The sequence below is a fragment of the Saccostrea echinata genome, unplaced genomic scaffold (genome assembly GCF_033153115.1).
Source record: "Saccostrea echinata isolate AGI-Se365-2 ecotype Australia unplaced genomic scaffold, CSIRO_AGI_Sech_v1 ptg000061l, whole genome shotgun sequence".
Classification (NCBI taxonomy): Eukaryota; Metazoa; Mollusca; class Bivalvia; order Ostreida; family Ostreidae; genus Saccostrea; species Saccostrea echinata.
This window is the reverse complement of record NW_026889810.1, coordinates 565,277-584,476: the sequence shown is the minus strand read 5'-3', so window position 1 is coordinate 584,476 and position 19,200 is coordinate 565,277. Positions and strand designations below refer to the sequence as shown.

Below are 19,200 nucleotides of genomic sequence, written 5' to 3'. Positions count from 1 at the left end.
TTGACATTCAGTGCTTGTTTATGCATTTAAAGTATTTTGATTTTTTTCATCACAAGGGGAGATGATTTTAGACCTAACATTAAAAAATTGGAAGCCCTCAAGGTATTCTTCCCTGATGTTCCTTTTGTGGCCCTGAGTGGAACTCTGACTAAAGAACAAAAACAAACCATTCCAAAGCAACCCTGTTTAGAGAATTTTAAAATCATAGACACAACACCAGATAGGCCTAATATTTTTTCTAGAGAAAGAGCAAGAACAGTCTGGTCCAGTTATTCTTTGTCAGTATGAACTAATTATTTTTAAGTGTGTGATGAGCTTTGCAAGCAGGAATCTTATCCTGTCACATTACTTTTTGTACCTTTATTTTATGAGTGAAGCACCGAGATACCTGCACAGCATTTTTGGAGTGGAAAACATTTACAACTCCGTTTAGTTCCTTATGTACTGGACAAGATAGGGAGGTCAGTGATGCAGCAATTGATGAATTAAAAAAAGAAAACCCAAGAATTCGTCTAGTGTTAAGCGCCTCCATATCAGGAATGAGTTTTGACCGAAGTAATGTTACTCAAGTGATCCACGCCTGTCCCCCAAGATCTCTCTCTCAGTACTTGCAGGAGGTGGGAAGAGCTGGCGGCCAAGGGCACCCAGGACAAGCAATCCTATACAACAACCGCGACATTGCTAGCAATTCATTTATGAAAATATAATAGGAAACTGCAGAAATAACTTAAATTTGTTTAAGAAATAAGCTTTTGTCTGCTTTTGGTTTTTCAAAAGATAAAACAATCACTGGTTGTTCTCAATGTTCTCACTGCAACAAAAAAAAAAAAAAAAGAAAAAAAAAAGCAAGTGTACACTGTGTAACGATGATGGTGATATTTGTGCAAATTAAACTTGCAATTTATCCGATTTTTATGAGCTTTGTCATACCATACCGTGAACAAAGTACCCAGTTTCAGATACACATTGAATTAAAAAAAAACATCTAATGCATGTATTAACATGAGAACCCCTTCTCTCCATAGCATTTACACAGGATACAAGAACATGCTGCAACCAACAAGACTAAATCATTTTTTTTATACACCTCCTGGTCTATAAACGCCCATAATATTTGAAATGTTAATATAGTCCTTTGGACCGGTCACGGTCAGTTGGTAGAGCGCTCGCTCCTTGATCGGGAGGTCGTGAGTTCGAATCTCGGCCGCGACTGACCTAAGTCGATAGAAAATGGGTAGAACTGTTCCTTCGCCATGCGCTCTTTGAAGTGAAAGTTGTGGGTCCTTCGGATGAGACCTTAAACACCGAGGCCCCGTGTCACGGCAGGCGTTGGCACGATAAACATCCCTCACTGCTCAATGGCCCTGAGTGCCGAGTAATGGTCAAAATTTGAAGCCCTTCACCGGTATATGGTGACGTCTCTATATGAGTGAAAAATTCTTGAATGGGACGTAAAATAATATACAATCAATCAATCTAGTCCTTTGGGAACATGTGATTTCAATTTTGTTTCAATGAATGTATGAATACTTCATAATAATTTAACCAATATTTTTTTGTAAATACACTCTCTAGTTAACAATAAATCTGGGCAAGTAAATTGTGCATCATAAGATGTGTTTACCATGTTTCCCAAATATTGTTATCTTCCCAATCATCCTGATTGACTTCATCCTCCGCTTCCTCAACAGCAACTGCCTGTCCCCGTGTCAGCCTCCTGGTTATGTGATTCATCCACCCCTTCATGTCAGGAATGTTTTCAGTGGCAACAGGTGTTGGATGGAGAGATGAGAAACTGACACTTGCGGCCAAGTATGAATCGGAATGGTCGTATTTTTCGAAGTTCCTTTTTTATCATAGTCTTATCATTAACTGAGACTGGCTGGGAATGAAAGCCCCTTTTGGGTTTGATTTGCAAGCAGTTGTCAAGCTGGGAACAACTTCTGCAATGGCATCTGCTGATGTGGCTCTTGATATTGATTTTTCAGTTTTGTTAGCACCATGACTTTTGATTCGGCTTTTTTAGTTGCCTGAACTAAATCACTTTCAACACATTAACCATTCCACCAATGGTGTTTACAATGATCCTTCCCATACTGGCAAACTTTGCAAAGGAGAAATAGATGTTTGGAGGACGTAATTGATATTTTCCACCATATACTTAATTAGTTTTGAATGTGAATAAAAATATGGAATGGCATACTTGCAGTTAAGTACCGCTCTATTGATATCTCCCTCTTTAGCAGTGTCATGTGTTTCCAATACATGCAGGTACCAGTGACAGAGAACTATGCAATAATTGTATTCTTAATTATCTTTGTAGCATGTTTTTTTTTTTATTCAGAATGTTGAATGATAAACTGCTGTCCATTCACAATGATGGTACTATTTTTCTCCACACTTTCTTGCTATTCATTCCTCTGAGATATCAAATGAGGTGTTTCCACCATTTTTCATCAATTTCTGAATTATATCCAAAAGAAACGACTTCTGTTCATCTCTTTCTTGATGACTCAAATTGACAATGTCTGGATGCTTACTGTCTGTATCTTCCATGTTGAAATACTCCATGAACTATTCTGTGACCATTCCCTCTCCAATCGTCATCTAAAGGACAAAATGAGGTTGAAACCTTCCCTTTACTTGACCATTGACATTTGAGCGTTGAAACAGGGTCTTAAAGTATGCCAGAGTTGGAGGAGTATTAATATCCTTGTACAGTGCTTTAAAGGATTTCTAAAATATGCGACACAAATAATACTTATCAAACTCATGTCTTGTCACTAGTGAAATATAAAATCAAGACCAATATCCTTGCAATCAATTACGATGCCACTATTTGAAACAGTTTATTTTTTAACATTTATATTATTTATTGCGTATAAAAAGAATCTTTGGTATCCTTGGAAGTGAAATTGCTATATAGAAACATGAGTCTCTTTTGTTGCAGACTTTCTGGACTGGGTTGCTCAAAACCTTGTTTAGTGCTAACCGCTGGTTAAATCTCTTATCCAGCGGTTATCTTTTAACCATTTGTTAAATTCTGTTGCTCAGAATTTACCTACTGGTTAACTTTGCTAGCCAGTGGGTCAATATTGGCCAAAGTTAGCCACTCCACAGAGGTGGTTTAAGTCTCTTATTAAGTGGATTATCATGGCTACATTGTTATTGTTTTTTGTAAATTTTGGAGGATAACAAAAGAAACAAAGGCTTATATGCATTGTAATCATGAATTTAATGTTGAGGAGTACTAACAAAGACACAGTCATTTATAAGTCAAGTAGAAATGGCTTTGCAGGAATATGGAAGAGGGGATGGGATAACAACACTTCAGCATCAGCAAGAATGTTTCGAATGGGTTCTTTCAAGGCTAAAATTGTTGGTGTTGCAAAGGATTTCATCAAGTGGTAAATCCCTGCTGATAGGAAAATGATGATAAATATATGTATGTAAAAATGAATAAAATTGTTTGTCATTTGTATATAAGCTTAATAACGGATACAAATAAATTGATATAGGTTACCATACATAAATTATTAAAATACATTAAAATAAACTGGGAATTGACACCCCCTTCTCTTTAAATGTCTTGCTTTTGTTGCGCCTGCATAGCAAACCTTTAGTGTTGTTAGAAAGCATGTTTCATAGTTATGTTTTCGCTATAGAACTAAGATGTATGTTTACACTTCGTACAGCAAACGTCAGTGCTTAAATTTGATTACGCGAATTACGTTTACCTGTAGTATACATTTCCACTATTGTCTATTCTCAAAGAGTGTTCTTAAAATTATGAAGTCTTGTAGAACTAAGCATCAAAAGATTTTTTTATTACCGGGATTTCGTTATATGATAACTGGAAATGTACGAGATTCAGTAATTGCAGAAACTGTATGGTAGAGATGAATATATCCGGAATGTTGGCAGACGAGTAGTTTCTGGATATATAACTCTAGAAATAATAAGCTTAAAATAATTATAAAATTATAGATATATAAAATAGATCTTTTGGAGTTTTAATAGTAGGTTGGTTTATCCTAGTTTATTGATAATAGTATTGTTTTTGGAGTTTTACATTTTACATATGACGTAGTCGCAGCATCACTGCGTCACAGTATAAAAGCAGCAAACTCGACGCGGCGTCGTCAGATCTCCTCCAGAAAAATAAAGAAAAAGTCGGTGTTCGTCGGTGCCAGTAAAGTTTAGGGTAAATTCATATTTTAGATAAGTTAAAAAAAGTTTCAAACCTTCTTTGCCTATTTAGAAATAGTGTATTAAAATGTAAATTCTTTAGAAAATATTTGAGAATTTTTATTAGCTTTAAAGTATTCAGATATTGACTACTCGGTGTGAGATTCTGAACCAAAGTTTGTTTCCTAAATTATGAGGATAAATTCTAGTAATATCGACTGTGCAAGTTTAGAATAATTAATTCCATTTTTATTGAGATTTAGCTAAAGTTAATTTACGGTGCAGTTTGGCACCGGCGGCACCGAGCACCGGGTAGCACCGTGCACCTGGTCGCACCGAGTAGTCCCGAGCACCGAGTAGTATATATTAGACCATCCTAAGTTGCATAGGTTATAAATGATGGTTGGCATTAGCACAAGAACTTTCTTATCTATGCATGACATGCTAGCATAGGATGGGGGGGGGGGTGGACTTTTTGTTACTAAGAAGTAGAAATGTGGATTTCGGATATAGTTCCGATTACGGTATCAGAGTTCCTGATTGTGCCTGTAAAGTTATACCTAGTAGTAGCAGCAGATAGAACCGAACATCTTGAAGCTCCGGAAACCGAGAAGTAGTACAGAACACCTAGTAGCACCGGAAACCTTGTAGGCTTGTAGCACCGGAAACCGAGTAGCACCGAACAGCCCCGAGTACCGAGAAGCACCGAGCACCGTGCACCAGGTCGCACCGAGTTCCGCGGAAGTTCGGCAGTATACTGAATATATGAAGAGACATTTATTGAACTTTATTGTCTTTGATGCTATAATAAATATATGTATTGATGCTATAATAAATATATGTATTAACTGTATATATATATTTCTTTTCTTTATTAAAACTAGGTACCTTCGAACCCAACTATTGTAAAGTGCCTCATAGGTACCGAGTTGATGTGTAATTACACGTTACAATTGGTGGCATCGAATTTATTTATATTTACGTATAAAACCCAAAACGTTGCAACTGGTGGCAGCGGTGAGATAGCATTGGATAGCCTTAGAGACATCTTGTAGTTACGGATTCTAGTGAATAGTAGAGAGAGACATAGATAGAAAATAGAAAGACAAATAAATTGCACTACGTAAACTTAAGAAAATAGATGCACAAGTCATGAAAGTATAGAAATTGCTACTAGGTGTTAAAAAAAATATTGTATACATTGTAGGAGAAACTCGAAGTGTTTATATCTAGAATAGATTTATAGACACACGCGGGTATGTTAAGGAAGCATATAAGTCAATTCTCTGGAAATTTAGACTTTTTAAAGAAAATTAAGTTTGATAATTTACCAAAACCGCTGATAAATGTAAACTATTATTATCTATTGCATAAAGATAAAAAAGTGTCTAACGCAAAGACGTGCACCGCCACCACGGCATCACGTGACTTCTATTAATAGCGAAATTTTCCTTAGTAAAAAAGCTAACAGAACAACAATACCCCGAAGTGTAATAATTTCTTTGAGTAAATAATATAGTTGGAAAACATCTATTTTGCCTAAAAAGTGCTGCTAGAATCCCACTGTCCCGTCAGTCAAATAATAATTCCACACATTCGCACGAAACCTTACCCGATGTTTTGAATTTTATACATATAAACCGAGATTTTTCGTAAAACCATGCTTAACTCGGGATTCTACAGTGCAGGGAACTAATTTTGTTACATAAACCAGCATCAGCATAAGCATTAGTAGCATCAGGATCAAGCTAGCATCAGCATCAGCATTTAAAAAACAGCATTACCAGGATCGGTATCAGCAAGCAAAGGATAGAACTAGCATAGTTAGCATTGACCTAGATTTAAAAACCAGCATTGACCTACTTAAAATCAGGATCATGCTGGTTTACTAATAATACAGATTCGTTTTTCACAAAACGAAACAGCAAGTAGATATTCTTATTTCAGTCGGGAACAAATACAAATAGTGTATTTCTTGCGGTTAAATTATTCAATACAATCTTAAGATAAATATTAAATTAATTTAATAGCAATAATCCCGCGATATTTTTCACTCTGAATCAGCTGATCACCAAACGTCCTATGGAGTCCACTGTTGAGGCCTCGCCACGGCTTGATGTTATTGAAATTGGTGATAAAAGGTTAAGTAGTAACACTTGGTCAAGAAAAATAAGTTTAACAATACAATAAAAGTATGATGTTTGGTGTATAACTATTTACTTTAATTTTTATTGGGTTTTAAGTGCATACACGTACTAAGTAATTCACAATCCGAATTTCCTCTAAATTGAAGGAAGCCAGAAATAAAAGTCGCAGTGCCTTTGATAAGATAATCATAGAGGTGTATTAAACAAAACCTAATAATTAAACCAAATAATTGATTCTGTATTATTCACAGGATTAAACGAATCTTGTTTAAATATTTTTAATGCGGAGGTTCTTAAATTTTATAAAAACATGAGCAGATAAATTTGTGTATGTACATGTTGTAGATCTACCAGAAAAAAATTCAATTTCAAGTAGCTAAAAAATAATTATCATTATAACACAAAATAATATATTGGAGAGGATTTATGCATGAAAATACATTCATTTTAAAACTTTTACACTACATATTCTTTTTCACATTATTCACCATAGTGGTACATTGTGTAAACTAGTTTGTATAATTGTCCTGGTATGTAGAATCCATTAATACCCTTGCAAATAAGATCTCAATTCAATTATAATAAATACACCAGATTTTATCAACATTAATTAAGTCTATAAATCATTATAGTGTGTTTTTCCCAAATTAAGTTGTGCAAGATTTGTAAAAAAGATAAGATGATCAATTAATAAATCTTAGCTTCTTTGTATAATGTACTTTTATCTTTATTATATAGCTCTTAGTGGAAGAACATGAGAGTACTTGATAGAAATGGAGTGCTATGAACAGTCTACAGTTTGTTGTTTCAACACCCCACATGAGAATCTTTCATTCATAATGGAGACACCAACACTTGCCGGTGAAGGGCTGCAATTTTAGACCTGTACTCGGCACTTGGGCCTTTAAGCAGTGAGAGATCTTTTTCGTGCCAGCACCTTCTGCAACACTGGAACTTGGTTTATATGGTCTCATCCAAAGGACTGGGGCAATCTACAGTGATGTCTGAGAATGATGATTCAAAGAAAATTCTGTTTGGAAAATGATTTTTTTTAAAAAGAGAAATGTTCTTGATTTCTAAAAGTAGACGGCATGGACAGTATAATGTAATGGTGAAAACTTACAAAAAAAAAACAGTTTTTCAAGAAAGTGAACTTGTTGAAAAAAAAACTTTGCTGGTGGTCAAGAAAAAAGCTTCACTTTTTCATCATGTTCATGCAAACACCATTCTATTTATTTGACTTTGTGGACATAAATTTATCAAACAAGTGAAAAAGCAGTGCATGAATATAGGACATGGATTGTAAAACTATTAATCTGATTATTCCATCATTACACCATTTCATAAAATTCTGAAAGTTGTTATGGGACATTTTGTGATTCCATTTATTATCAATTATAATTATAATTTGGTCAAGTTGGCACTGACTATAAATAAATTGCAATTTTTAGACACTGGGAATATTGTTTTTATTGCTTCCATGAACTTAAAATTTTACATGTATACTGTGTTGTTCTACAATAAATATAAAATAACCTTTATTTTGCCCCCTACTTCAAATATATTGTGCCTTACAGCACAACTTGCTTCTAAGGAGTGGTAGAAGAAAAATTTGGAAAAGATGATATAAGAGTTTGTTATATTTTCAGAAACTGAACATTTTGCCAAGGCGGTACACATCTAGAAAAGAAAAACTGATAGAAAATATCACTGTAAATTTCATATATTAAGGTTTTAATTTTAAAATTGTGAAATTTGTGTTGTACTGAAGGAGAACAGTTTTAATGTTATATCATCAAGGTCAAAAGATATCTGGCTAGCACAAACTCTAAATCTATGGTACACCATAGTATAATAAGTGAATGATTTAAACCATTGGCTTAAACAATGAGGAAAATGTATCTATACAAATGTACCATGATGTAAGGCCAAAATAAAATTATTGTTCGTTTGGAATTGCCTCCCGCCTCATTGAAATGACCCTCCTGGAAAAATTTTATTGACCAAAAATAAGAAGATTTTTTTATTCAATCAATTCTTGGCCTGTTATCACATGTGCCATCCAATCACTTAATGTAAGTGTTGGATCTAAGCAAAACTGGGTTCCTGGTTGATGGGAGATACCCTTCACAAAAAGGCAGAAAATAATGTGTTCACTGCTTATTGGGATTTTTATCATAATTTTTTTATTTAACTTTAATGTTAAAAAAAAAAAAATTCCCTCCCTCCCTCCTGGGTCTGAAACCTCCCAGGCGGCAATTCCAAACAAACAATTTTTTAAGGATGGCCTTTAAGAGAAGAAATATCTATACAGTAAAACATGGTTATAACGAACACGCTATAATGAATTCATGCTGATGGCGAAATGATTTTCATTCCCTGTGGTTTTCAAACCCATTGGAAAGTAAACATATAACAAATCAAAACTGTTTATCCCAGGCATTTAGCTGTAAGCTTATTTTTCTGTATTTGAATGATTTACTTCATTTTAAAATACCCTACATGATAATGTGTTATCCCCCATATTCAGTCTCTTAATGCAGATTATGGAATTTTTCATTAAACATTTTAAATGAAATCCAAATAAAGAATTGTTATTATTTCAAGTTTAAATATTCAGATGTCAATGAATGGGGACATACCGGTATTACTATTTTTGTCTATACAACTCGGTAACCTTGGCTTTACTCAGTATTTAACCATTACATATATAATATTCCATTCAGTTACCTAGTACACAATATTCTTAGCTCAAATACTGTATATATACTCTGTATAGTGTAAGCAAGTATATCCAACAAAAAATTTAGTGAAAAGTAGGAACATCGGTGAATATTTAACCAGTTATGAATTAGTGTTTCATTTTTTAAGTTGGGGTGTAAGTGATCAAAAATTCTAATTTTTTTTTTAGAATATTCATGAAATAAAGGATTACATATGCTTCAATAAGAACACTACATGTAACAGAAATATTGCCTGTCTACATAATCTCAAAGGCAGAGTGTTGGTGTTAACAAAAAAATATCAGGGGTATTATTTTTTATGTTTTTTTTTTTTTTGAAAAAATGTGTACTACAAACACAACTTGGACATAAAATTTTATATATACATGTATCTCTCTATTAGTACCTAAAACATCACACTACTGTAAAATATATGTGTTCATTTATTTGACAAAATCAATTATGTGGACAATCATATGAACAGTTTTAAGACTGTACAAAAGAGCAGGCATGCATTTCAATTTTCATACATCTCAATGTAATCATGTACAATACATAAAGCACTTGAAGTCCACTTTAAATTCTGTACATTACTTTTTAGATCTACATGGGAGATAACTTAAAAATGTACAAGTATGTGATCAATGAATTTGGCACACTTCATCACACAGATTTTAACACCACTGTCTGATTTACAGAAGTTGATTATTAGTTCTTGGCTTCTCACTATTTTTTCAGATAGAATTTCATCAGCTGGATTTAGGTCCAAAGAGGAGGCCAGCATATCTAAATCATTCTTCAAAATATTCTTTTTTTTTGCCATCAATCCCTGGTGGACTTACTGCAGTGTTTACTGTCATTGGCCTGAAAAATATAAGATATTAGGTCATGATTTAATTTAAAAATGTTATCAATGTAAATTAAGTTGATTAGTTTAATTTCTCTTCTTGCAAGGATATTAACAAACAATCTTCCAAAGAGAATCTGAATATAAGTTTTGGTTGGAGATTTTTAAATTTCATATGATTAAGAAACTCATCCTTGAATTATTTTTACTTTCAAACTGCTTAAATAATAAAAGTAAAAAGATTATAAATTCCAATATCAAAAATGCCAAATGTTAAAAATACAATGTATATACAGTTCTAACTACAGTTTTGTTAACTTTATACAATTACGTCTACATCGCACGTACAAATATACAGAATAAGACTTGAAGAGCAAATTGTATTACGACAAGTTTTAAAGCAATTATTTTTTTTTTTCAGGTAAAAGAAAATAAATTGGCACTACTTAAACTTGAAAAGTACTTGCGTCAATGAAATAAGGGCACAATTAGTAACTTAGAACGGTGAAGTAGAACATAATTTTGCTTTTTAATGTCAAATGAATGATCACAGTTTCAAGCATTAATTTAATTTCTTTTTTCTTTAACTCCAGTAAAATTTAAAAGGAGCTATTAGGGCTGAAAAGATTAATCGATAATATTAATTCTGTGTGAGGATGGTACATATATCAATATGTATCTATGTAAAAATATTTAAATATTGCAAAAAAATTCAGGTGTTTTTCTTTGTTTACTTACATTTTGGGTTTAATATATGTACGATAAACATGTGAAGGACATACGCAACGTAGTTTGAACGTTTTCATACTTTTCCCTGGAGTTGAAGAGTTCCAATACTTAAAGGAACTGTGTGCTACAATTTAATGTCTATATATGCTATTGTACACTTCTTCTAAAACAAGTTTTGATAAACAAAACATCTAGAATATATGTTTAGTAATTTTTGTATATTTCTCTATGAATTATACAGGAATTTTCATCAATTGATATCTTTTCAAAACCCCTGGAAATGCATGCTGATTTTTTGTCTACAAACTTCTGATGGCACTATAATCTTAAATTAAGAATATCTTGAAAAATTATCAGTAGGTAAGGTACATTGCGTTTGTCCTTAAATAGAAATATTTATTTAAAATACATACCGGTAAAAATTTACACCACTTGCGTGAAGAAAGTTTGTTTTACAACGGATATACAGCTTATGTCTTTAAATAAATCATTCATAATTGGGATGAAATGTTTTGTTCTTTTCAATACAAAAATAAGACTTCATGACCAATTCAAAATATTTGATACATATCGTATTGTAGCTCAAATATCATGATTGATACATATCAATGTATGTATCAATATAAAATAAAATTGTATCATCCCAGCCTTAGAACCCTTCCCATCCCAAAATAGTTTTATTTGACTTGGGACAACTTTCTTTTTTCCTTATTTTTTCTTGTAGCATTTTATTCAGGTACTTAATCGTAAGTTACTTTTCTGCCTTTTGAAAAATGTTGTTATAATGTATCTGTTTAAAACATTACGTAAAATCTACTCGTAAACCAGACACAGGTCAGTTACATGATAAGGTACAACCTAACTTCTCCCCTCAAAACTAAGACCGCAAGGGTAAATTGAATTCCGTAACCATACTTTTGTTTAACAGTTGACTTCTAGATTTGGAAGACTGGCCTTGCCTGTCTGATATGCGCAATATACATGAACGTACGAAAGAGACAGGCAATACCAGTCTATAGATTTGGTCACGAGTTGACATACTAGGTTTGAGTGGACTTGGTTATCAGTCGGTCAGGTTATGTATTGACTTGATACCATGTGAATTAACTACAGAAGACTGCATCTGAATCTCTAAAAAATCATACATATAATTCTTTCTCAATTGTAAAAATTGACCTTTAAAATCACATGGGTTTAAATGCCTGAATCGCTGAGAATTTTGAGTGTTTATTTATTTGTAAATCTGTTTCACAACATCCTTATATAATTTGATAATAAAAAAAAAAACATTGTTTACATAGTTTACATACCCTCTGAGTCATGGTAGTGTACTGATGATCTGATGGTTCCTTGGGAAACGGCTTTTACAACTTAAAGCATAATATGTTTGCTGAAATATTCACACGAAACATGATAAATTTTCGTCTGGGTTTGTCATAAACTTCATCATGTTCATTGTCCATCACGTTTCCTTGCTCACACGTTGAACACATTGGGGCTCTTCTTCCGAAATCGCTTCAGAAATGGGAAAATCATCGCATCGTTGGGTGCAAGCAATACCTCATAAGAATTATCTGAATTGCAGTGGGCAACTAGCCTTTGTCAAACAACTCTGTTACGATAACTTCGCAAGATTTACTTCCAACTTTCACTGTGTCGCCATTTTTGTTTTCAATTTTACGATTGGAATTTGACAAAGCGAAATTCGTTAAAAATCGCTAAATTTCTTTCGGTAAAAAATGTAAACAGATAAAAGAAAGTTATTTAATACAATATACAAATAAAAATTACAAAAAAAATATTTTTATGGCTTAAAATAGCAATGCTGAAATTAAATTATCCACTTCCGCCAGGATAATCCTACTTCCGGTAGCATTACTAGCATTGACCTAGTTTTGAACCAGCAAAAGTAGCATCAGGATAAGGATCAGATCAGGATCAGGATAAGGATAACTAGCATTAAATCAGCAAGCAAAGGAAGCATTCAAATCAGCAAGCAAAGGAAGCATTCAAATCAGCATTGGTGCTGTAACAAAATTAGTTCCCTGCACTGTAGCAGCACTTTCCAAGTATTTTAGGAGGGAAACTTTCCATCTGTACAAATCTTATGTTTTGAAATATACAGCTTATTGTTGTTCTGCTGCATTATTTTTGTCACAAATGACAGAGGAAAGGCCGACCGGGATACGTATATAGCTGACTGTCTTCGAAGAGAATACAATCGATGAAAATAAATTAGCATACCTGTTTTAGTAACTGAACTCTATATGAATTTCACAAAATATTCTGAATATTTGCTTTTAAACTCCATTTTACGTATCTTTGTACATGCCGTCTTAGCCAAATTCTCTCTACACGACATGATCAATTCCCAAGTTACTTGAAGTACACATATGACGTCATCGGTGGTAGATTTTAATCAAAATGACAGATACAGCATAACAAAATAAAAGCATTTTATTTTTGTTAATGTTTACACGTTTCTATTCATTTTCTAGAGTTAAATTACATCTCTAAATACGAATATTACGAAAACTTGTATTCTAAAATTGACGTCATCTCGCTTACTATGACGTCATAATGTAACACTGATTAAGTCAAGGTAGAATATTTTGTATGCTTCCTTATTACCCCTGCGCAGGATGGCTGAAGACGATTCTAATATTGTAATTGTAAATCTTCCTAATGACGAGCATATGGCAGAAATGAAGATCATAACGAAACTTTAGACACACAAGATGATGATTATAGATCAACTGATGGGAATGATAGAGATTTGAATTTAGATTTCAATGAGAAGTATGACTCAATGATAAATGCGTTTGAGAGATGGATGTCGCGTCTCGAACGGCATCTGATAGAGAAATTTTCAGATTTAGACAAAGTTACGAGGGGTGATCAAAAAGTTCGCGAACTATCTCTATATGTAAAAAACCACAATTCAGATCAGAATGAAATTTGGCACACATATAGTCATACACATGTTCTATAAATAGCAGATGTTAAATAATGTTTTGCTCCGTGTTTGTGACGTCACAATGTGAAAATGACGTCAGTATGTAGGTCACTTGTGACAAAGAATGGTTGACTCAGTCGTACTCGAGAACGAACGGCTGTAAAGCTTAACGTATATCTCGGAGATTCCTTTCCAGTAGAATATGATAATTTGACCAAGGTTTATGAAACCAAAAGACTTGCCAGAAATTCAATCATTAATTGGATTGAATGTTTAGTGAAGGCAGGGAGATGGCTAAAAATGATGTTTGTTCTGTTGCCCAGCGAAAGCAAGCCGGTAAAAAGATGTGTCCTTAGTTGAGCAATTTGTTTTGAAAGATCGCCAAATTACAGTAAGAAAAATAGTTGAATATCTGAGCAATAATATAATTATTTAATCCCTAAAATATTGTTTACTTTAGACTTTAAACATATGAGATATGAAAAAAATGAAGGCGCCCATGCTTTTTCCACAATGGATAAACGACGCTCCCGAGACAGAGAACTCGGGTTGTGATGGTCTCCATGCTAATTCTGGGTAGGGATATGCTTATCCACCCATCCTATTGCCGAGATTTGGCCATTTCTGACAGATGGTTTGTTCTTGTTATAAAAAATTACTTGCATGGTAAGAAATATAAGACTCGGAAAAATCTCTTAGCTTCTGTGAACAGACCGAAGCATGTCACGTGACCGCCTGGATCACGTGATTCGCGCATGGGCAGAACAATGGCAGATGTGCATTAAGATCAGAGAGGACTACTTTAAAAAATTGTGAACACTAAATCCTCATTTTATTTCTTTTAAGGAAGTAATTCAATTAGTTCGTGAACTTTTTGATCACCCCTCGTAGATTACAGATCTCGGAATTCAAGGTCGACAAGCCCATTTTTACGACACAGATTGAATAATTCTCGTGTTAGAAGAGCTAATTTTCACGAGCGTTCTGGTGAGCACAGCGATGAAGATAGAAAAGAAAATAGGCACTTTAGCAGAATCTCAGGTATTTCACCTAGTCGCGCACGTAATAGTAGTCCACATTATCAACATCATGACAGAATCAAAATGAAACCTCAGTTATTTGATGGAACGGGAGATTTAGAAGAGTATTTAGCACAATTTGAAATTGTGGCTGAAATCAACAACTGGACTTATAGCAAGAAAGCTTTGTACTTAGCCGCGAGTTTGTCGGGCACAACCCTTTCAGTTTTAAGCGAGTTACGGTCAGGGGAAAGAACAGATTTCAATACTTTAGTTAGAACTTTGAAAGACAGATTCGGGTCAGAGAATAAGGCCGAAGTATTTAGATCTAGACTTCAGACAAAAGTAAAGGGCAAAACTGAATCAATCGCCGAACTAGCCCAGTCAGTAAGAAAGTTAACTAGAAAAGCCTATTCTCAAATTTTACTAGATACACTTTCGCTCGATCATTTTATTGATGCGATACCAGATCCTGATATTAAACTTAGACTTCGAGAAGCGAGACCGAAAGATTTGAATGCTGCAGAGTCTCTCGCAGTGAGATTAGAGTCGTATCGTGAGGCCGATCGTCAGCGCGGTAGAACTATTCGTACGACCAACGTAAATTCAGACTCAAAACCTACAGATAGTGACTTGACTACTATTAAGCAGGATCTTAGCTCTTGCGACTTCCTTAGAAAAACTTCACAAGTTTGTTCAGAATTCAAACAGTAATAGGCCTGTTGGCAGTTTCACTCGCCAGCAAGATTTTAGTTCTCGACGAAGTAATCAGAGAAGATATAGAAATATTACTGTTTCTCAAAATAGACAAACTCAGAAATTTCTGAGGCATGATTCTAGACCTAACCGATAAGCGCAAGAAAATAGATCGGAAAACGGATTTCCGTCGAGTTCAAGGGGCATAACTCGACCTCAAATCAACAGCCCCAGTCTATCACAATAAATAATTTACCTCATAGTGAAGGTTTATTTCTCGACTTGGATATAGAAAATGTTTCTGTTAGAATGTTAGTAGATACTGGTGCCAATCATAGTATTCTTTCAAAAAGTCTAGCTGACAAATTACAATTGTCTGATACAAGTATCCAATCTTTGAGAAATATCAATATCATAACAGCTACAGGAGAATTTTCTCCTTGTTTTGGTGATCTTACTCTTCCCATTACAATTGGAAATCAACAGTTTATACAGAGATTTCTAATAGCAAATATTCAGAATGAAGGCATACTTGGGTTAGATTTTCTCTTAGAAAATAAATGTTTGGTACAATTGGAACCTCCAAGTCGAGAGATGAACGGTCTTCACGTCCCTTCAAATAGAAGATATAAAAAAGGGATTTCATGTTGTAGAATAATAGTTAAAGAGGCGGTGGTAATTCCACCAGAGACAGAAATTATAGTACCTTGAAAATTGACAAAATTGTCCTGATAGTTCCTATGGGATAGTTGAATCTTGTCCCACATTGTTAGAAAGGAAGGGTATACTAGTAGCCAAAGCTTTAGTTTCACCTGCCAAGTCAATCATTCCCCTCCATGTAGCTAATTTTGGTGTTGAACCCTGTACTCTATACAAGAACACGGTAGTGGCTACATTAGATTCAGTAGATCCCTTAAGTGTAGAATCTGTAGAAAACGAGAATAAAATAAGTATTCACTTCAAAAGTGTATGTTACCGGAGTATATGAACCCTGTGGTTGAAAAATGTAGTACTCACTTGAATGAGTCTCAAGAAGAACAAGTTATACATTTGACACATGACTATCTAGACATATTTTCTAAGGGACCAAATGACATTGGGTGTACTGATTTAGCAACTCATGAGATAAATACTGGATCTGCTGCGCCAGTGAAGCAGCATCCACGTAGATTACCATTCTCGAAGCGAGAATTAGCTGAGAAAGAAATCAAGAAAATGGTAGAACAAAATATCATAGAACCTGCCTGTAGCCCTTGGAACTCAAATATTGTCTAAGTAACTAGACCCGGTAAAGATCCTAGATTTGTCTTAATTACAGAGGTTTAAATGAAGTAACAATAAAAAATAGTCATGCTTTACCCAGAATTGACGAGACCTTAGATGCCCTAAATGGGTCACAATGGTTTAGTACCCTCGATTTGAAATCAGGTTATTGGCAAGTCTCTATAGAAGAAAAAGATAGATGTAAAACTGCTTTCTCTATATTAGGTGGAGGCATGTGGCAATTTAAAGTTATGTCCTTTGGCCTCACAAATGCTCCTGCTACTTTTGAACGACTAATGGAGAAAATACTAGGGGGTTATCTTGGAAGATTTGTATTGTTTATCTTGATGATATTATCGTGTTTTCAAGGTCATTTGAGGAGCACTTAGAAAATCTTAGACAAGTATTCAAGAGCCTTAGAGATTCTAAGTTAAACTTTCACAAAAGAAATGTGTTCTATTTCAAAAACAGGTGACATTTTTAGGTCATGTCATTAGCTCAGATGGGATAGCTACAGACCCAGAAAAGATTAGATGTATTAAAGACTGGCCTGTACCAAGACATGTAAATGAGCTCAGAAGCTTTCTTGGACTCTGCTCCTATTATAGGAGATTTGTGAAAGGATTTAGTAACATAGCTAAATGTTTAGATAAACTTAGAGAAAAAGGTGTAAATTACACTTGGAATAAAGTGCATCATGAGGCTTTTGAAAGATTAAAGCATTTTCTTACTACTTTGCCATTTTTAGCTTGCCCAACAACTGTAGGTGAATTTGTGTTAGATACTGATGCTTCAAATTATGGAGCCGGAGCTGTACTCTCCCAAATACAAGGGGGTGAAGAAAGAGTTGTTAGTTATTTTTCAGAATCTTTTTCTAGAACAGAGCGTAATTATTGTGTAACCAGAAAGGAGCTCTTAGCAATTATTCTAGCAGTGAAGCATTTTCATTCATACCTGTACGGTCAAAAATTAGAATTAGAACAGACCATGGAGCCTTAACTTGGCTCATGAGACTTAAGAACCCTGAAGGACAAACAGCCAGGTGGTTAGAAATATTGTGTACTTAGAACATGACCATAGAACATAGAGCTGGAAGAATACACTCTAATGCAGATGCATTGTCAAGACGTCCATGTTTCAATGCAGACTGTACTCACTGTTTGAGAAATGAAAATAGATATGAAACTGTAACAAACAGTGACATAGCGTGCCATAAGAGTTATTCCCCTTTAGAAAAGTTTGAAGTTTGTACGGTTGAAGTCGAAACTGAGTCTGGGGTTGAGAAAATTACCATTTGAAAATGTAGGAATTGTTCATTTCAAGGTAGACATTTAGAGATATCCAACCATGATCAGAAACTTACAGAGAACATAAATGATTTGAAACAAGAAATTGTTAGTACAAATACTAGTAGACATGTATTAGATGACTTTTCTGTTTCTGATTGTAATAAAGTAGCACAAAGTCGAGAGTCTCAATTTCCTTCGGTCCAAGTAGTGACAGCAAACGCTACAAATACAGATGTATTCAGTCGAGAACAATTAGTAAAATTTCAAACCTCGGATCCCGACATTAAAATTGTATATCAGTGGAAGGTAGCTGGCGAAAAGCCTCATTGGTCAGAAGTATCTCCTTGCAGCTTAAGTGTTAAGCATTATTATCACATCTGGGAAACTCTCCATTTGAAGGATGGTGTGTTATGTAGAAAGTGGGAAAATGAAAACCCTAAAAATGTAGAGTGGCATTTAGTCCTTCCTAAAGCTTTACTACCTGTAGTCTTTGAACAGCTACATTGTTTAGTAACAGCTGGTCATTTACATGTAGGATCTAAGAAAACCTATGAAAAAGTTAGAAAGAGATTTTTCTGGTATGGAATGAAGTCAGACATAGAACGCTTAGTCAGAGTTTGTGATACCTGTGCCAAATGTAAAGGCTTCAGTAAAATAAATAAAGCTCCCTTAAAAATTTACACATCAGGTAGTCCAATGGAACGAATAGCATTAGACATCATGTCAGGGTTACCACGCAGTAGCTCTGGAAATAAACATATCCTAGCAATTGGAGATTACTTTACCAAATGGGTCGATGCCTACCCGATTAAAGACATGGAAGTAAAAACAGTAGCTAAGGTTCTTGTCGAAAGATTTATATCTGTGTTAGATGTACCAAATGAGATCCACAGTGATCAAGGAACCACATTTGAGTCCTTAGTATTGAAAGAAGTTTGTAAATTACTGGGTGTTATCAAAACTAGAACTTCTCCTTACAATCCACAATCAGATGGAATGATTGAACGAATGAATAGAACTTTAAAGAATATGCTTTTATCTTTTGAGTCCAAGAACCAGAAAGATTTGGATGTGCATATTCCTTTGTTGATGATGGCATACAGAAGTTCAGTTCATGAAGCTACTGACATGTCTCCAAGTTTGATGATGCTAGGGAGGGAGATAGAATTACCCTTGGACATAGTTATGGGTCGACCTGAACCTGAAAATAGAGAGAGTAACATGTCTGACTATGCTTACAAATTACAAGAAAAGATTGATAAAATCCATTCTCTTGCTAGAGAGAAATTAGCTTTATCAGCTGAAAACATGAAAAAGTATCATGATAGGAAAATATCTACCAG

The 19,200-nt window shown here is 34.3% G+C and overlaps 1 pseudogene; it reads right to left on the bottom strand.

Moving 5' to 3' along the window:
- Nucleotides 1-1,620: 1,620 nt before the first annotated feature.
- Nucleotides 1,621-11,956, bottom strand: LOC133175145 (uncharacterized; annotated as a pseudogene).
- Nucleotides 11,957-19,200: the final 7,244 nt, after the last annotated feature.